The sequence below is a fragment of the Spea bombifrons genome, chromosome 11, assembly GCF_027358695.1.
Source record: "Spea bombifrons isolate aSpeBom1 chromosome 11, aSpeBom1.2.pri, whole genome shotgun sequence".
In the NCBI taxonomy this organism is placed as follows: Eukaryota; Metazoa; Chordata; class Amphibia; order Anura; family Pelobatidae; genus Spea; species Spea bombifrons.
In genome coordinates, this window is record NC_071097.1 from 4,503,781 (window position 1) to 4,520,836 (window position 17,056).

Sequence of the window (17,056 nt, forward strand, 5' to 3'; positions counted from 1 at the left end):
AGTGCTGGAGAGCACTAGTCTTTAAACCAGACGATAGAGGGCAGTGTACTGCAGCCCTGGAGCTGCAGCTTCATCCAATAAAGGTATTTTTCACCAAAAATTCATATTCAAGTAATTTTACACGTATTCTTAATTGCTGGTGCTGCATATAGCACCGGTGCGTCCCTTTAATATGTATCTATTTTACAATAGGTTAACATTTTTATGTACATTTTGGGTTAACATTTTTCACCTAATGGAATTGTTTTATGTTATTATGATTGTAGCAATTAAATCATTTGAAATTCTCACTTTTTTGTTTACAAATAAGGGAAAATAACTCTAATGGGTGAGTTAAAAAAAATCTATAAGTGCTAAGCCTGTTTGTAAAAAAAAAAACAAAAAAAACAGAAGAAGTTTTAAAAGTGAATTTAGCACCATAGAGACTGCTGCTGATTAGACTTTTGCATGAGTTGCTATGGTGATAGGACCACTTCCAAATCATTTGCACCAGAATGACCCTTCTGATTCAAATGTCCATTGTTTAATAACACAGTAAGTAAACACTTTGATCCCTATATAGCTTTATATATAGGATAGTGGCCCCTAGTGGCAGAATGCAGTAACTGCAATAAGCAGAGATAGTTTATAAGAGCCATCATCTAGTCTGGGGTCCCTGCAGAGGTGCAGAGACTATTAAGACTATTAAGTCTAAATTTTATATTATTAAAGAATTCTTTAAAATCTGGGGATTCAATCATCAGAATTAGGAATATTGTTTCAGATTCTGCATTTCATGACCAAAATGTAAAATCAGTAGGGTAAGTGGGACAGGACCTTTAAAAGGTTCCATACTGTGGTAGCTTTACAGAAGTGACATCAAAGGATGAAGTTCGTTCCTTGTTGGTTTTTCTGTTTAATTCCGAGTGTTTAAACAAAGAGCAATTAGACTACGTAACAATTTACAGCAGATTCAGGAAGGGATTATCATCATACCCAAATGAAGGTGCAACGGCCAAGGCGCCTCCGTCAGTAAATATGTTATTATGTTAATAATGTTAACGAACAGATAAACTCTCTGTCTGGAAAGGAAAAACAAACCGGATATAATGTGGATTATTTGAATAATTAGATTGCCGTATAATAAGAAACGCAACCTTGGATCCCTTACCTTATGCTGTACACCTTTCAGAAATATGACATTATTATTATTATCATTCACCAGAAATAGTCTTTTAGTTACAAATTTCTAATTAAAAACCCTTTTTGAAATATAAAATGAATAGTGTCAGTTGAAGATAATTAGGAGGGCTTTGAATGGAATGGGTTAATCAAATGCACTCCTTTAGCTAACTCTGCATTCAGAGTGGCATAATAACCATGATGGCTCGACGTGGTTTTTGGTGGCCCTGCCACATACCTTGGAAGTGTCCCAATTTTGTAGACAGCGGTGGCTGGAAGAGGAGATCCTCTCACCCCCCCCCCCGGAATCACCCAAAGAGATGTAATATCAGTAGATGCTGTTTTTTTTGGACCATTGACCTGGGCGTAGGATTCCCTCCTGGCACGGGTTACCGGAAACGAACAATTGCAGAGGATTTATGGGGGTAACATATCCAAGAAGGGCAGCTTCCCCACTGTAGCTAAGTAGGGCACCAGGTTGAAGCTTGGCATGGTCCTTTTGGTGAAGGCCAGTAGAAGGAAGCCTGCGTACGCTGCGGTTTATGTTGGACCTTCAGCAGTGTGGGTGGGAGGCGAAGGATGAGGTAGAGGAGGTCAAATAGAGTCTGAAAGGAACCCAGGCAAATTATTTTCTGGCCAAAGTGCAAAATCTTGAGAAGTCAAAGAAATACAACTCTGACCAGGCTGAAGGCCCTCATTACACCGTCTGCCATAATTTAACTCATTCCCAACAGCTTCTACTGAAATCAGGAAATGTAGGAGAACTTCTGTAGCACCTTATTAAAGTTATTGGGAACTAAGGTCCCACTGCACACAATCACATGTCAGCTAGCAAACCATCAACGTTCAGGTAACATTATGCCTCCAAACTGCCCCTGCTTTTGCCACTCTGTCCCACTGAGGTCTACTTCTGTCCCGGGGGGCGAATCATCAATACAGCAGTATTTCAGTGGTCCCAACCTTTACGGGGAAGGACCAAGAAGATCCGACCCTCTTGCAGGCCTTACGGCTGGGGAGGGAAGGAAGGGCCCACCTATGAAGAAGGAGACCTGGTGTCCACTGGTGTCCTAGGCGGTCCTGGGGGGGACCTAGAATATGTCGTCATATACCGTCTTTCTGCAGAGATATCAACGGCGACATAAGAAAGTGCCCCCCAGATAAATAAGCCCAGGCTGCTATGACCCACTGAGAGAAATGTAGCGCTCTAAATTCTAGTACCTTGCTTTTTCTTCCCATTACAGAAATCGGTGTTTGTTAGACGGGCTTTTATTCGTACAATCAGACCACTGGAGGAAGCGATTTAAGAAACGATATTATTAAATGTTAACAGTGGGACACGTTTCCAAAAATTGGGACTGCCCCATAAAAACTGGGACATTTTGGAGGTAGAGTTAATTTATCCATTGTACACAAAATCAATAAATAAATTAATATAATAATAATAATAATAATAAAATCAATCCCAGCTATTTAAATGGGAGCACTTTCCTGCAGCCAATCCATGGCGTGAAAAGCCAAAAAAAAAGGTGCAGCTCTGGAGCTGCAGCTTATACTAAATGTAAAAGTAAGTAATATAATTATTTATTTCATTTTATTAAGTTAAACGTGTTATTTGTTGGTGAGGCTGCATGGGAGGCTAACCGGTCCTTTTAATTTAAATCTGCAAGTGGTTTGGTTACTTTTATTACATTTCCTTTGATAAGAAGTCTTTCAAATGTTGTAACGGCGAAGAATGCTGTACTAATATTTATTCTTTGTTCTCTGATTAAGCCGCATATAAATTATGAACAACTGAATAGCACCAGGGAGGTCATTCACATGGATGCAGGCGCAACGAGCAAACAGTGCTTACTGAACTACAAGAAGTGAACAAATACATTGCATCTCCAAAACTGCAGCTCTTGTGGGGGCTTCCTGGTCTGCGGTGGTCGGTATTTATAAAAAAAAATAGTCCAAGGAAGGAAAAGCACTGAACCAGCGACAGGGTCATGGGCGGGCAAGGCTTATTGATGCACATGGGGGGGGGTTGGTCAAATCCAACAGACGAGCTAAAATTGCTGAAAGAGTTAATGCTGGTACTGACAGAAATGCGCCAGAACACACAAAGCGTCGCAGTTTGTTGCATGTATGGGGCTGCTGACCCTGGAGTGGGCTGGGCCTGGGGGGGGCAATTGAGCAGCCGTCTATAATGCGGTGTAAAAGCCCGTGGCACGGACTGGCGGGCACACCGAGATGCGATTGCAGCAGATGCAGCTGCCAGTTTTAAAGCGGCCGTAAGACACGCCGGCCGCTTTAAAACCATGAAGCGGCCAGCGTGCCTGCACCATGCCGCCCAGTGCCTCTTTGTAGACGCGTGGTGCCGCTCAAGAGGACGGGCTCACACGGAACAGCGCCTTGTGATGAGAAGAACACGTCGGAAGAGAGAAGTCTGCAGGGAAGGAAGCCAGCAAAAAAGTAAATATTTAAAAAAAATAAAGAAATTGTTGGGGTGATAGGTGTAAAGGGACCCATATTCAAATAGGGGGTGCCTTGGGACAACAATTAAATACAAAAATTGGGTGTCGGTGTGGCAGAGCCTTTCCTGGTGTGTGTGTTTTGTGTGACAGAGCCTGTCCTGGTGTGTGTGTGTTTGGTGTGTCGGTGTTGCAGAGCCTGTCCTGGTGTGTGTGTTTGGGTGCCAGTGTGGCAGAGCCTGTCCTGTTTGTGTGTTTGGTGTGCCGGTGTGGCAGAGCCTGTCCTGGTATGTGTGTTTGGTTCCAGTGTGGCACAGCCTGTCCTGTGTGTGTGTGTTTGGGTGTCGGTGGGGCACAGCCTGTCCTGGTGTGTGTGTGGGTGTCATTGTGGCAGAGCCTGTCCTGGTGTGGTGTTTGGTGTGACTGTGTGGCAGAGCCTGTCCTCGTTTGTGTTTGGTGTGTCATTGTTGCAGAGCCTGTCCTGGTATGTGTGTGTGTTTAGGCATTGGTGTGGCAGAGCCTGTCCTGGTGTGTGTGTTTGGGTGTCAGTGTGGCAGAGCCTGTCCTGGTGTGTGTGTTTGGGTGTCGGTGTGGCAGAGCCTGTTCTGGTGTGTGTTTGGTGTGTCAGTGTTGCCGAGACTGTACTGGTGTTTGGTGTGACAGAGCCTGTCCTGGTGTGTGTGTTTGAGTATCAGTATGTCAGAGCCTGTCCTGATGTGTGTGTTTGGTGTGCCGGTGTGGCAGAGCCTGTCCTAGTTTGGGTGTCAGTGTGGCAGAGCCTGTCCTGGTGTGTGTCTGGGTGTCGTTGTGGCAGAGCCTGTTCTGGTGTGTCAGAGCCCATCCTGGTGTGTGTGTTTGGGTATCGGTGTGTCAGAGCCTGGTCTGGTATGAGTGTGTGTTTGGGTATCGGTGTGTCAGAGCCTGTCCTGGTGTGTGTGTTTGGGTATCGGTGTGTCAGAGCCTATCCTGTTGTGTGTGTTTGGGTATGGTAGAGCCTGTCCTAGTATGTGTGTATTTGGCTGCCGGTGTGGCACAGCCTGTACTGGTGTGTGTTTGGGTGTCAGTGTGGCAGAGCCTGTCCTGTTGTGGTGTTTGGTGTGACTGTGTGGCAGAGCCTGTCCTCATTTGTGTTTGGTGTGTTACTCCCAATCCCATCACATTACATCAATTCATGTCTGCGTTCTGGCAGCTTTTAAGGTCATGACTGTGAGTTATGTGCATCTGTTTTTAATGCAGCTATTAAATTTATAATAATCTGCTTCAAGTGCATCAGTTCCGCAGGAAATGAGGCGTTTAATATATTTTTTTTGCACAATGCAAGATTCAATTATATTCTTAATAAGTAGATGCACTGTATATGTTCTACTAATCCCAGCAAATTTCAGGCTACATTTGAGCTGTGATCGTTTTCATCCAACTGGGCAGAAGGTGATAATGTAACAAGAAAACAAATATACTTTTCCAAATATCAAAAGAACTCGGACATATTGTAGATTAGTTGGAACCAGATTACACGCTGTCAAAGAGTAATGAAGTCATAACCCTTAATGTGGACCACATCTTTAAGAGCCCCACCAGCATGGTGCACTGACACGTGTAAATGCAAATTACTGGGTGCATTGCACCCAGGTTCCACTAGGTGGCATTCTCCCTCCCACCAGCCCATACAGGTTACCACTGCATGAAAGTTGTACCACAGAGGTCCGTGGAAGCAAATGAACGTACCTCCCTTCCCTCCTGAAGTCATTGAAGCACGTTGGATCATCCTCCAATTGGGGGCCAAGACATCACCTAATGCGCTTGAACTCAGGGTAATATCACATCACTTGCTGGGACATCACCTCCCTGATCCTCCAATCAGAGGAAAGGACCTCACCTAAAGCACCATCATTTTGCCCTCACTCAATATGCTGGTGCTTGCAGCGACGTCTGTGTTCAGAGGATCGCAGAGAGGATATGACAGCAAGTGCCGCCATTTTGGTGAAAGTTCAGGCGAGGGTAAAAATGGCGGCGCTTTAGGTGACGTCCGCTCCATGATTGGAGGATCGTGGAGAAGATGTCACAGCAAGTGCTGCCATATTGCCCCAAGTTCAGGTATGGGTAAAATAACGGTGCTTTAGGTGACGTCCTCTCCCCCGATTTGAGGATGGGTGAGGATGTCACCGCAAGCGCCACCACGTCTGATATCCTATGGAAAGGGCACAAGGGTTATGAGTCCGGTTGAGTTGGGCTTACCATAATACATTCTAAAAGTACTTATCCCTCTATTCACATTGGCTTGAGTACCACTGCCAGTCCTCATGTGGTTTAAATTTGTGGGCGTAGGTATGACATCGTACACATTAATATTAAAACAAACATTATTTTTACTCCATATATAAATAAACCAGAAGAAAACAAATATTTAATTGTGTTTCGGTCTAAGGATTTTGTTTTATCTGCGGAAAGAGAGGTCCATGAGACTCATAAAGCGATAAAAAAATGAGTCATCGTCTAATATTTGATCTGAGAAATAAAGGCCGGTATAATCTCAAGTGCCGGATAAAATGCAAGCCACATCATTAGCTCTATTGTGTACAGCGGTTTAACCCCTTAAGGACAATGGGCGGTCCCTAAACCCATTGAAAACAATGCATTTTGAGCCCGTACATGTATGGGCTTTGTCATTAAGGGGTTAAACTGATACTGTAGGGTTTTGGAAACATCTCAGGATGCATTCCCATAACTATTCATCTCCGGCAGTAGGAGACGGGTTTCACCGTGATCACATCCAGTACAGTTTCCCCTGACGTTCTGCAACGTTTGTAAGAATCTGAATTATAATACAAATCTAACGCCGACATTGTAGTATTCGGGTTGTGGTTGGGGTAAGAGTTAGGTTGGAGTTAGACTTTTCAGTCCATAGGACTGGGGTAATGGATTGGGTGTTAAGGTTTGGTTGACATGGTTGGGGTTAGGGTTGGAGTGTTGAAGACACCCCAGCCTTTAGCATTAAGGTTAATGATTAGGTGTTATGGCCTTGGATAAGGGGGTGGAGTGTTAAAGACTTTCAGGCGAGGGCATGTGAGTTCAACATCCACTTGCTTGCGTCCTGCTCTGAAACTCAGTTTTGAAACCCACCGTCAGCAATACAAACATTATTTTTCAAAACTTTACATCCGCCATCACACAGGAAGGAATGGATAGGATGTAGAGGCAAAGGATTGGGTCCATGCCTTGCCAAATGATTTTAAGGGGTAAGAAAAAAGGTGGGGGTGGGGGGCAAAGACAGGGCCAGACTGGCCCACCGGGATACCGAGAAATTTCCCAGTGGACCGGCAGCACACCCCTAGATGTTACCAATATGTTTTAGTGGCCAACCATTTCCAAGAGCTCAGAGGTAACTTCTTCCATCAGATAAAGGACTTCTGAGGTCCGGACAGCTTTGTATGTTCTAGTGCTGGAGACACAACCTCTCCACATGAGCCGTCTCGTATGTACAAATCCACATCAATAGCCAAATACATCAATGAGACACTGAAGTTCATATGTTATACCTACAGTTCTGGAGGCTGAAGAACCACAAATCCAACAAACTTTTTCACCCAATCTTGCTTTAGGTCTTTCGGCGACTCTTTAAGAGGAGACTCGCCTTCCCACACTAGCGGGATTATTTCACAATCGGGCTCCCAAAATGGTTTCTTAAACTCTAGAAAGACTTTATTGTTGGTTCCAAATCCCATGTTCTAAATTGCCTTTACTTTATTGGGTGGAAGTTTGGGGGACAGGAAGCTTGCGGTTCGCTCCTTCAGGAACCCTGTAATCAGAGAGCACGTCAGGTTAGAAGACAAGACACATAAGTTACACTTGTTCCTTGGGTTATAGGGTGGTGGCCACATCCCGTAAAAGCACTCAGAGCTGCCCACGGAAGAAAAGTAGCCTAGAACCTGATACTTCTCCTTTCGACGTGGATTATTTTTCTCCTTACCTCCACGCTAAGCAGGGGAGACCATATTCTTTTAATGCTGGTGAAGAGGAACCGAAGGATAAGCGGAAGCTTGCATTGAGACAACTAGGTGATGGGAGCGAGCAGGCCCGCTAATGGCCTTAATATAACGAGGTCCGGTTCTGGGAGTGAAATGTATATGCTTTCATGGTTATTCAGTATAAGGGACGGTAATTGGACTGCAGCTCCCATGTATGCCCCCAAAGCAGACACTGAACCCAGTCAGGAGCTACTGCAGAGAAAATATCCCCCTACAGCAATAACAAGAATGGCCACTGGCTGGAGATAATGTTCCACCTGATGACCAAGATAGAGACGCAATGACCCAAACTTTACTCAGTTGGCTGCAAGGACTAAAATAAAAGGAAAAACACAGCGGGGGGGGGGTTACCCACAGAATCATCTATATGGGGAGCAGGGGGAGAATATGAAGCCTTTGGTTGGCTGTTTAGGTAAGGTGGGCGATGCTCCTCTCCCCAACCCCATCCCTCCTAGGTCTGGTCATGCCCCTGCTGGGCTCAGTTCCACCCATCCCCAGCGCTAGACAGCCCCCTCCCCCAGCCCAGTTTGAACCCCATGTCATCTACCACGAAAGCAGTTGGTTGATCACATATTACATGTCTGAGCACATTACAATCCTAGCCAATGAAAAAGGCTGCATACCTCCCACAAGCCCCGTGTAGCTGTCCCACAGTCCTGCTTTTGAATCGTATAAAGTAATCCCCTCCCCCCCACACCAATGCGCTAAATTGTGTTATTTTATTGGAAGCTTTTTTTTGTGTATGTGTATATTTTCTTTTTAAAAAAAATGACATATTTCTCAATAAAAGTCTGCTGTGAATTGAATGATTTACTAAATATTATTATTATTTAGTAAATTATTACATTTACAACAAAATTCTAAAACATTTTTGTTCAACGTTCTTCCATCCATTTGATATATTGGCCATTTTATTGAGAAAATGATTTCATTGTTGTTATTATTAATTTTTAATTAATTATTAATGTAAATGGGCATTGCCAATGGGGGGAAAACACGCAAAACGCAGAGTGCGCCAAACATATAAACGGATTTACCCCCAACCGTGCCGCTGAAAGGGAGCCGCGCATGTCCAGCTCATAAAAAAGCGTATATAATTCTATACATACATATTATGTCAGGTTCCTGGCTGAGGCTGATAGGAGTTGTCACTATCATGTGTATATATATATATATATATATTTATATACAGTGTAGAGGTCACATACATATTAATCATTGTCAGGTTCCTGGCTGAGCCTGATAGGAGTTGAAACCCACAGCACTTGTGTGGGGGTTATGAAGCCCACCCGGTTGCATGATTATTGATCGAGGTTACCGATCACCGACAGGCGACCCGTTAATCCCGGTTATTACCGTATCTCCGGATCCGGCTACTGGTTCTTCCTGGGGCTTCCAGGCAGGGCCGGCCTTGGGGGTGTGCGGCCGCACAGGGCGCCATGGCAGCATCGTTGGGTTTTTTTTGTTTGTTTTTTAAACTTTATTTAAAATTCCGTCATGTTAAATAAAGTTAAAAAAAACCCTGATGCTTTCATTTAAGTCCCGGGCAGGGGCGCCGAGCGGTCGCTCCTGAAGTTTTCAGCAACCGCTCGGCGCCCCTCACCCTCCGTGATGGGAGTGGGAGTAATCACTACACTAAAAAAGTCTTCATACACGGGGCGCCTGAAGCCACAATTTACTGCCACCGCTTCAAATCGCTGATTACCGGGGTGGGGGAGGGGCGGTCGTTGTAAACTCATGGGCCAATGGGTAAAGGGGTAGATGTTCAGGAACTGTACCCCAGCCTGAGTCTTGGGGTAAATGGACAGATTCTCAGGGTTATTGCCCCAGTCTGAGAGATTGTCGTCTCACAATCTCGGGTGAATGGGCAGATTCTTCGGGTTTTTACCCCACTTTCAGTATCTTTGGTTATTTAGCAAATTATCAGTGTGTTTACCCCCGGTTTAAATGTCTTGGGGTGAAATAGGCAGATTCTAAGGAGTTTTACCCCAGTTTCAGAATCTCGGGTGAATACAGAGATTCAAAGTTTTTTCAGCGTACTCTATGGGTGTGGCTTGGAAGTGGGTGTGGCTTTCCAAAACACACTCATAAAAGATCCTTCTCAAAAACTGTCTGCTTAAAGCCACGCCCACTATGCCATACACCAATCATTCCTGGTGTTCCGAGCAGCCTCATTGTGATGTCATAAGTAGCACAGGGTATCAATAGAGTGTGAGACTGGTAAACTGGTCATTGCTCAACAGAGCAGGCGACCGCGAAGATGTGCAAAGCCCAGCGCGATGTATATCTGAGCCAACTATTGTGTTTGGGGTACATTGGAGCTTTTATACTCCTCTGTATCATATTATTAATACGCAAAAAGAGAGAAGACTCTGAGAGACATCAACATGGATCCGGACACCGTCTGCACCTTGTGCATTCTCTGGTGAACATCAACAACTCCATGTTCCAGATGAAGATGGGACACAGACGCTCCATGTCTTGTCTTGTGGATAGAGTCTCAAATCTGGAAGAACATCTAAATCCAGAAGGTGACTACAGGTGGAGGTATGAAGACCAGTCACCGAGACACCTGAGAGAGCATCGTGCGACCACCTCGAGAAGCTCTCAGGTGTCACCAGATCGCATATCACAGAATGATCTCAATCTGGCTGAGGAAAAGGACTATGGCCTGTCTCAGGAGAAAAAAGAGCTCCAGGCAGTTATCAACAGCCTTCGTAGGCAGAATGAAGAGCTGGTAGAGCGCCTGGAAGACATGAGCAAAAAAGTCACTTTTCTTCAAGAACTAAAGAATTCCAAAGACTTACAGGCTGAAGACCTGGAAAAGAGACTTTATGCCATGGAGATGTCCGCATCTGAACATCTTGATGCTGCTGAAGACCTCACGATTGAACTGTTCAAAGCTGAATACGCCAATGAGGACCTCATCGAGGACAACATTGAGTTACAGCAACAGCTATCTGCTGAGAAACAAGACAGGGAGAACGTGGCCAAATACCTTGAGAAGTTTGAAGATGCTGTTGGAGCAATGAAAGCCTCTCTTCTAAGAGAAGAACAGCTGAGCAATCCAGTTAGCACTCAACTTCGTGTGAAGATGGAGCAACTGCTCTCCGAAACACAAGGCTTCTGGTCCACACAGGTCCCAATAACTGATGACCCTTCATGTTGTACGTGGCCCTCGCCACCAAGCAGGCTGCTCTCTAGGGAACCATCACCCAGCCCTTAGATTCTTGCCTGGCCACGGCAATGGAGCAACCTCTGAGATCTCTTCAATGTTCTCAACCGTCTTCAGGAGGATGCTCCCTTGGTCACCAGTTACCAATCAAAGAACATCACAAGTTTTCATCTGTACTGTGATTTCTTCCATCGATCTCCAATCACAAATTCCCAACCATTAATCAATTTGGGAATAAAATTTTACATCTAGTATGGATCATACCATTTATTATACAGAAAATGGGGGGGGGTAATTGTGGTTATTTATTAGTATTAAATTTGTTACTATAATAAATAATAATTGAAATGTGTAAAATGAATATTAAACATATTATTATTATTATTATTATTAAGCATAATTGAGTATTTTAAATAATATTATTAAGAATAATAAGTGTATAATGTAATGTAAATAATTCTTAATGTAAATGGGCGTTGCCAAAGTAATCCCCTCCCCCCACACCAATGCGCTAAATTGTGTTATTTTATTGGAAGCTGATTATTTTTTTTGTGTATGTGTATATTTTATTTTAAATAAACAAGAAAAAAATGACATATTTCTCAATAAAAGTCTGCTGTGAATTGAATGATATACTAAATATTATAATTATTTAGTAAATTATTAAATTTACAACAAAATTCTAAAACATTTTTGTTCAACGTTCTTCCATCCATTTGATATATAATAATGATTTAATTGTTGTTATTATTAATTTTTAATTAATTATTAATGTAAATGGGCGTTGCCAATGGGGGAAAAACACGCAAAACGCAGAGTGCGCCAAACATATAAACGGATTTACCCCCAATCGTGGCGCTGAAAGGGAGCCGCGCATGTCCAGCTCATAAAAAAGCGTATATAATTGTATACATAGATATTATGTCAGGTTCCTGGCTGAGGCTGATAGGAGTTGTCACTATCATGTGTTTGTATATATATATATATATATATACAGTGTAGAGGTCACATACATATTAATCATTGTCAGGTTCCTGGCTGAGCCTGATAGGAGTTGAAACCCACAGCACTTGTTTGGGGGTTATGAAGCCCACCCGGTTGCATGATTATTGATCGTGGTTACCGATCACCGACAGGCGACCCGTTAATCCCGGTTATTACCGTATCTCCGGATCCGGCTACTGGTTCTTCCTGGGGCTTCCAGGCAGGGCCGGCCTTGGGGGTGTGCGGCCGCACAGGGCGCCATGGCAGCATCGTTGGTTTTTTTTTTTGTTTGTTTTTTAAACTTTATTTAAAATTCCTTCATGTTAAATAAAGTTAAAAAAAAAACCCGATGCTTTCATTTAAGTCCCGGGCAGGGGCGCCGAGCGGTCGCTCGTGAAGTTTTCAGAAACCGCTCGGCGCCCCTCACTCTCCGTGATGGGAGTGGGAGTAATCACTACACTAAAAAAGTCTTCATACACGGGGCGCCTGAAGCCACAATTTACTGCCACCGCTTCAAAGCGCTGATTACTGGGGTGGGGGAGGGGCGGTCGTTGTAAACTCATGGGGCACTGGGTAAAGGGGTAGATTTTCAGGAACTTTACCCCAGCCTTAGTCTTGGGGTAAATGGACAGATTCTCAGGGTTATTGCCCCAGTCTGAGAGATTGTAGTCTCACAATCTTGGGTGAATGGGCAGATTCTTTGGGTTTTTACCCCACTTTCAGTATCTTCGGTTATTAAGCAAATTATCAGTGTGTTTACCCCCCAGTTTAAATGTCTTGGGGTGAAATAGGCAGATTCTAAGGAGTTTAACCCCAGTTTCAGAATCTCGGGTGAATACAGAGATTCAAAGTTTTTTCAGCGTACTCTATGGGCGTGGCTTGGAAGTGGGTGTGGCTTTCCAAAACACACTCATAAAAGATCCTTCTCAAAAACTGTCTGCTTAAAGCCACGCCCACTATGCCATACACCAATCATTCCTGGTGTTCCGAGCAGCCTCATTGTGATGTCATAAGTAGCACAGGGTGTCAATAGAGTGTGAGACTGGTAAACTGGTCATTGCTCAACAGAGCAGGCGACCGCGAAGATGTGCAAAGCCCAGCGCGATGTATATCTGAGCCAACTATTGTGTTTGGGGTACATTGGAGCTTTTATACTCCTCTGTATCATATTATTAATACGCAAAAAGAGAGAAGACTCTGAGAGACATCAACATGGATCCGGACACCATCTGCACCTTGTGCATTCTCTGGTGAACATCAACAAATCCATGTTCCAGATGAAGATGGAACACAGACGGTCCATGTCTTGTCTTGTGGATAGAGTCTCAAATCTGGAAGAACATCTAAATCCAGAAGGTGACTACAGCCGGAGGTATGAAAACCAGTCACCGAGACACCTGAGAGAGCATCGTGCGACCACCTCGAGAAGCTCTCAGGTGTCACCAGATCGCATATCATGGAATGATCTCAACCTGGCTGAGGAAAAGGACTATGGCCTATCTCAGGAGAAAAAAGAGCTCCAGGCAGTTATCAACAGCCTTCGTAGGCAGAATGAAGAGCTGGTAGAGCGCCTGGAAGACATGAGCAAGAAAGTCACTTTTCTTCAAGAACTAAAGAATTCCAAAGACTTACAGACTGAAGACCTGGAAAAGAGACTTTATGTCATGGAGATGTCCGCATCTGAACATCTTGATGCTGCTGAAGACCTCACGATTGAACTGTTCAAAGCTGAATACGCCAATGAGGACCTCATCGAGGACAACATTGAGTTACAGCAACAGCTATCTGCTGAGAAACAGGACAGGGAGAACGTGGCCAAATACCTTGAGAAGTTTGAAGATGCTGTTGGAGCAATGAAAGCCTCTCTTCTAAGAGACGAACAGCTGAGCAATCCAGTTAGCACTCAACTTCGTGTGAAGATGGAGCAACTGCTCTCCGAAACACAAGGCTTCAGGTCCACACAAATCCCAATAACTGATGACCCTTCATGTTGTACGTGGCCCTCACCACCAAGCAGCCTGCTTTCTAGGGAACCATCACCCAGCCCTTAGATTCTTGCCTGGCCACGGCAATGGAGCAACCTCTGAGATCTCTTCAATGTTCTCAACCGTCTTCAGGAGGATGCTCCCTTGGTCACCAGTTGCCAATCAAAGAACATCACAAGGTTCCATCTGTACTGTGATTTCTTCCATTGATCTCCAATCACAAATTCCCAACCATTTATCAATTTGGGAATAAAATTTTACATCTAGTATGGATCATACCATTTATTATACAGAAAATGGGGGGGGTAATTGTGGTTATTAGTATTAAATTTGTTACTATAATAAATAATAATTGAAATGTGTAAAATGAATATTAAACATATTATTATTATTATTATTATTATTATTATTATTATTAAGCATAATTGAGTATTTTAAATAATATAATTAAGAATAATAAGTGTATAATGTAATGTAAATAATTCTTAATGTAAATGGGTGTTGCCAAAGTAATCCCCTCCCCCCACACCAATGCGCTAAATTGTGTTATTTTATTGGAAGCTGATTATTTTTTTTGTGTATGTGTATATTTTATTTTAAATAAACAAGAAAAAATGACATATTTCTCAATAAAAGTCTGTTGTGAATTTAATGATTTACTAAATATTATTATTATTTAGAAAATTATTAAATTTACAACAAAATTCTAAAACATTTTTGTTCAACGTTCTTCCATCCATTTGATATATTGGCCATTTTATCAGGATAATGATTTCATTGTTGTTATTATTAATTTTTAATTAATTATTAATGTAAATGGGCATTGCCAATGGGGGGAAAACACGCAAAACGCAGAGTGCGCCAAACATATAAACGGATTTACCCCCAACCGTGCCGCTTAAAGGGAGCCGCGCATGTCCAGCTCATAAAAAAGCGTATATAATTCTATACATAGATATTATGTCAGGTTCCTGGCTGAGGCTGATAGGAGTTGTCACTATCCTGTGTTTGTATATATATATATATATATACAGTGTAGAGGTCACATACATATTAATCATTGTCAGGTTCCTGGCTGAGCCTGATGGGAGTTGAAACCCACAGCACCTGTGTGGGGGTTATGAAGCCCACCCGGTTGCATGATTATTGATCGTGGTTACCGATCACCGACAGGCGACCCGTTAATCCCGGTTATTACCGTATCTCCAGATCCGGCTTCTTCATGGGGTTCCAAGCAGGGCCGGCCTTAGGGGTGTGCAGCCGCACAGGGCGCCATGGCAGCATCGTTGGTTTTTTTTGTTTGTTTTTTATACTTTATTTAAAATTCCTTCATGTTAAATAAAGTTAAAAAAAAACAAAAAAAAAACGATGCTTTAATTTAAGTCCCGGGCAGGGGCGCCGAGCGGTTGCTCGTGAAGTTTTCAGCAACCGTTCAGCGCCCCTCACCCTCCGTGACATCATATTCCGGCACTCAAAATGAAATGCAGGGGGGGAGAAAGTGAGAAGGGGCAGGGGGGGGTAGTGAGAAGGGGCAGTGGGGGGTAGTGAGAAGGGGCAGGGGGGATAGTGAGAAGGGAGGGTATAGTGAGAAGGGGCGGGGGGGATAGTGAGAAGGGGCAGAGGGGGGATAGTGAGAAGGGGGGTATAGTGAGAAGGGGCAGAGGGGGGATAGTGAGAAGGGGCAGGGGGGTATAGTGAGAAGGAGCAGAGTGGGGGATAGTGAGAAGGGGCAGAGGGGGGGATAGTAAGAAGAGGCAGAGGGGGGGATAGTGAGAAGGGGCAGAGAGGGGGGGATAGTGAGAAGGGGCAGATGGGTAGTGAGAAGGGGACGCCAGAGGAGTAGTCCGCAAAGGGCGCCAGAACACTTAAGGCCGGCTCTGCGGGACCCTGACGTTCTGAAAGCCCCGGGCGTGCAGTTTGTGGGGGGCTGCCAGTCCGTATATTACTTTACTAACATATAACCTATTACTATATAAACTGTCTTAAAATATAATAGAAAAACACATTTATATATCGCATATTTTTATCTAGTGTGTGTATATGTATGATAATAATAATAAATATATTTTATTTTTATAGCCCCAATAATTGACGCAGGTTTTCTTATAATATATATATATATATATATATTATACGCATCGTATATCACTTTATTACCATATCACCTATTACTATATAAACTGTTATAAAAATATATTAGAAAATGATATATTTATTAAAACTCACTGAAGGAAAGAACCGGGAAGCCTCTTTACTTACAGATATTCTGGCCTGCGGGGATAGAGCCGCCATGTTTACCCAACTTCCTTTCTAGACTTTCTTGGACGGTCACTGAAAGATAAAGGGAACGTCAGAATCGAGTCAAATAAAAAGACCGGGGCAGAGAGGGGCAGATCTAGGGAGATACGGACTTCAAAGATACTGATCTGAGTCGCGCTCATATTTGAAGGTCAAGCGGCCATACTTTACATGATTGAGGTTATTCAGCCACGCAAAGGAGGACACGGTGACACCACCAGCTTTCAAGTACAGATCCTGGAAAACCAAGGAAATAATGCCTCCCGTGGGGAACAATAGATTGGCTCAGTCTTATTCACCCAGTCAGACTCTGATTAACGAAAGTCTATGGGACACTAATGAAGTCGGTTCCTCCACACAGAATCAGATCAGTGTGTGTGACGTCTATAAGAGTACACCGCCCTCGCGGGAGGAGGGTTTTTTTATTACCAAAGCATTGGGGGGGTATTACCATACAAAGCATTGGGGGGGTATTACCATACAAAGCATTGGGGGGGGTATTAACATACAAAGCATTGGGGGGGTATTACCATACAAAGCATTGGGGGGGGTATTACCATACAAAGCATTGGGGGGGTATTACCATACAAAGCATTGGGGGGGTATTACCATACAAAGCATTGGGGGGTTGTTATTACAGTATGCCACACCCCCTTACACACGCCTATCTGAGCCGCACTATTTACCATCCAAATAGCTATAAATCATCCTTTTTAAACTATATTAAATTGTTCCTTTACGATAACAGAATACCACATTATTAAAATCCCAGGGACCAAAAGTGTTAAAAGCCCCAATATTGCCCCAGTCTGAGAGATTGTAGTCTCACAATCTCGGGTGAATGGGCAGATTCTTCGGGTTTTTACCCCACTTTCAGTATCTTTGGTTATTTAGCAAATTATCAGTGTGTTTACCCCCAGTTTAAATGTCTTGGGGTGAAATAGGCAGATTCTAAGGAGTTTAACCCCAGTTTCA

General features: G+C 43.6%; 1 long non-coding RNA gene across 1 annotated transcript; it reads right to left on the reverse strand.

The window, feature by feature from the left end:
• Nucleotides 1–7,349: 7,349 nt before the first annotated feature.
• On the reverse strand, nt 7,350–16,116 carry LOC128469425 (uncharacterized). Its single transcript, XR_008345939.1, has 2 exons — nt 16,010–16,116; nt 7,350–7,410 (listed from the first exon to the last, which is right to left on the reverse strand). It is a non-coding gene; the product is annotated as an uncharacterized LOC128469425 (long non-coding RNA).
• Nucleotides 16,117–17,056: the final 940 nt, after the last annotated feature.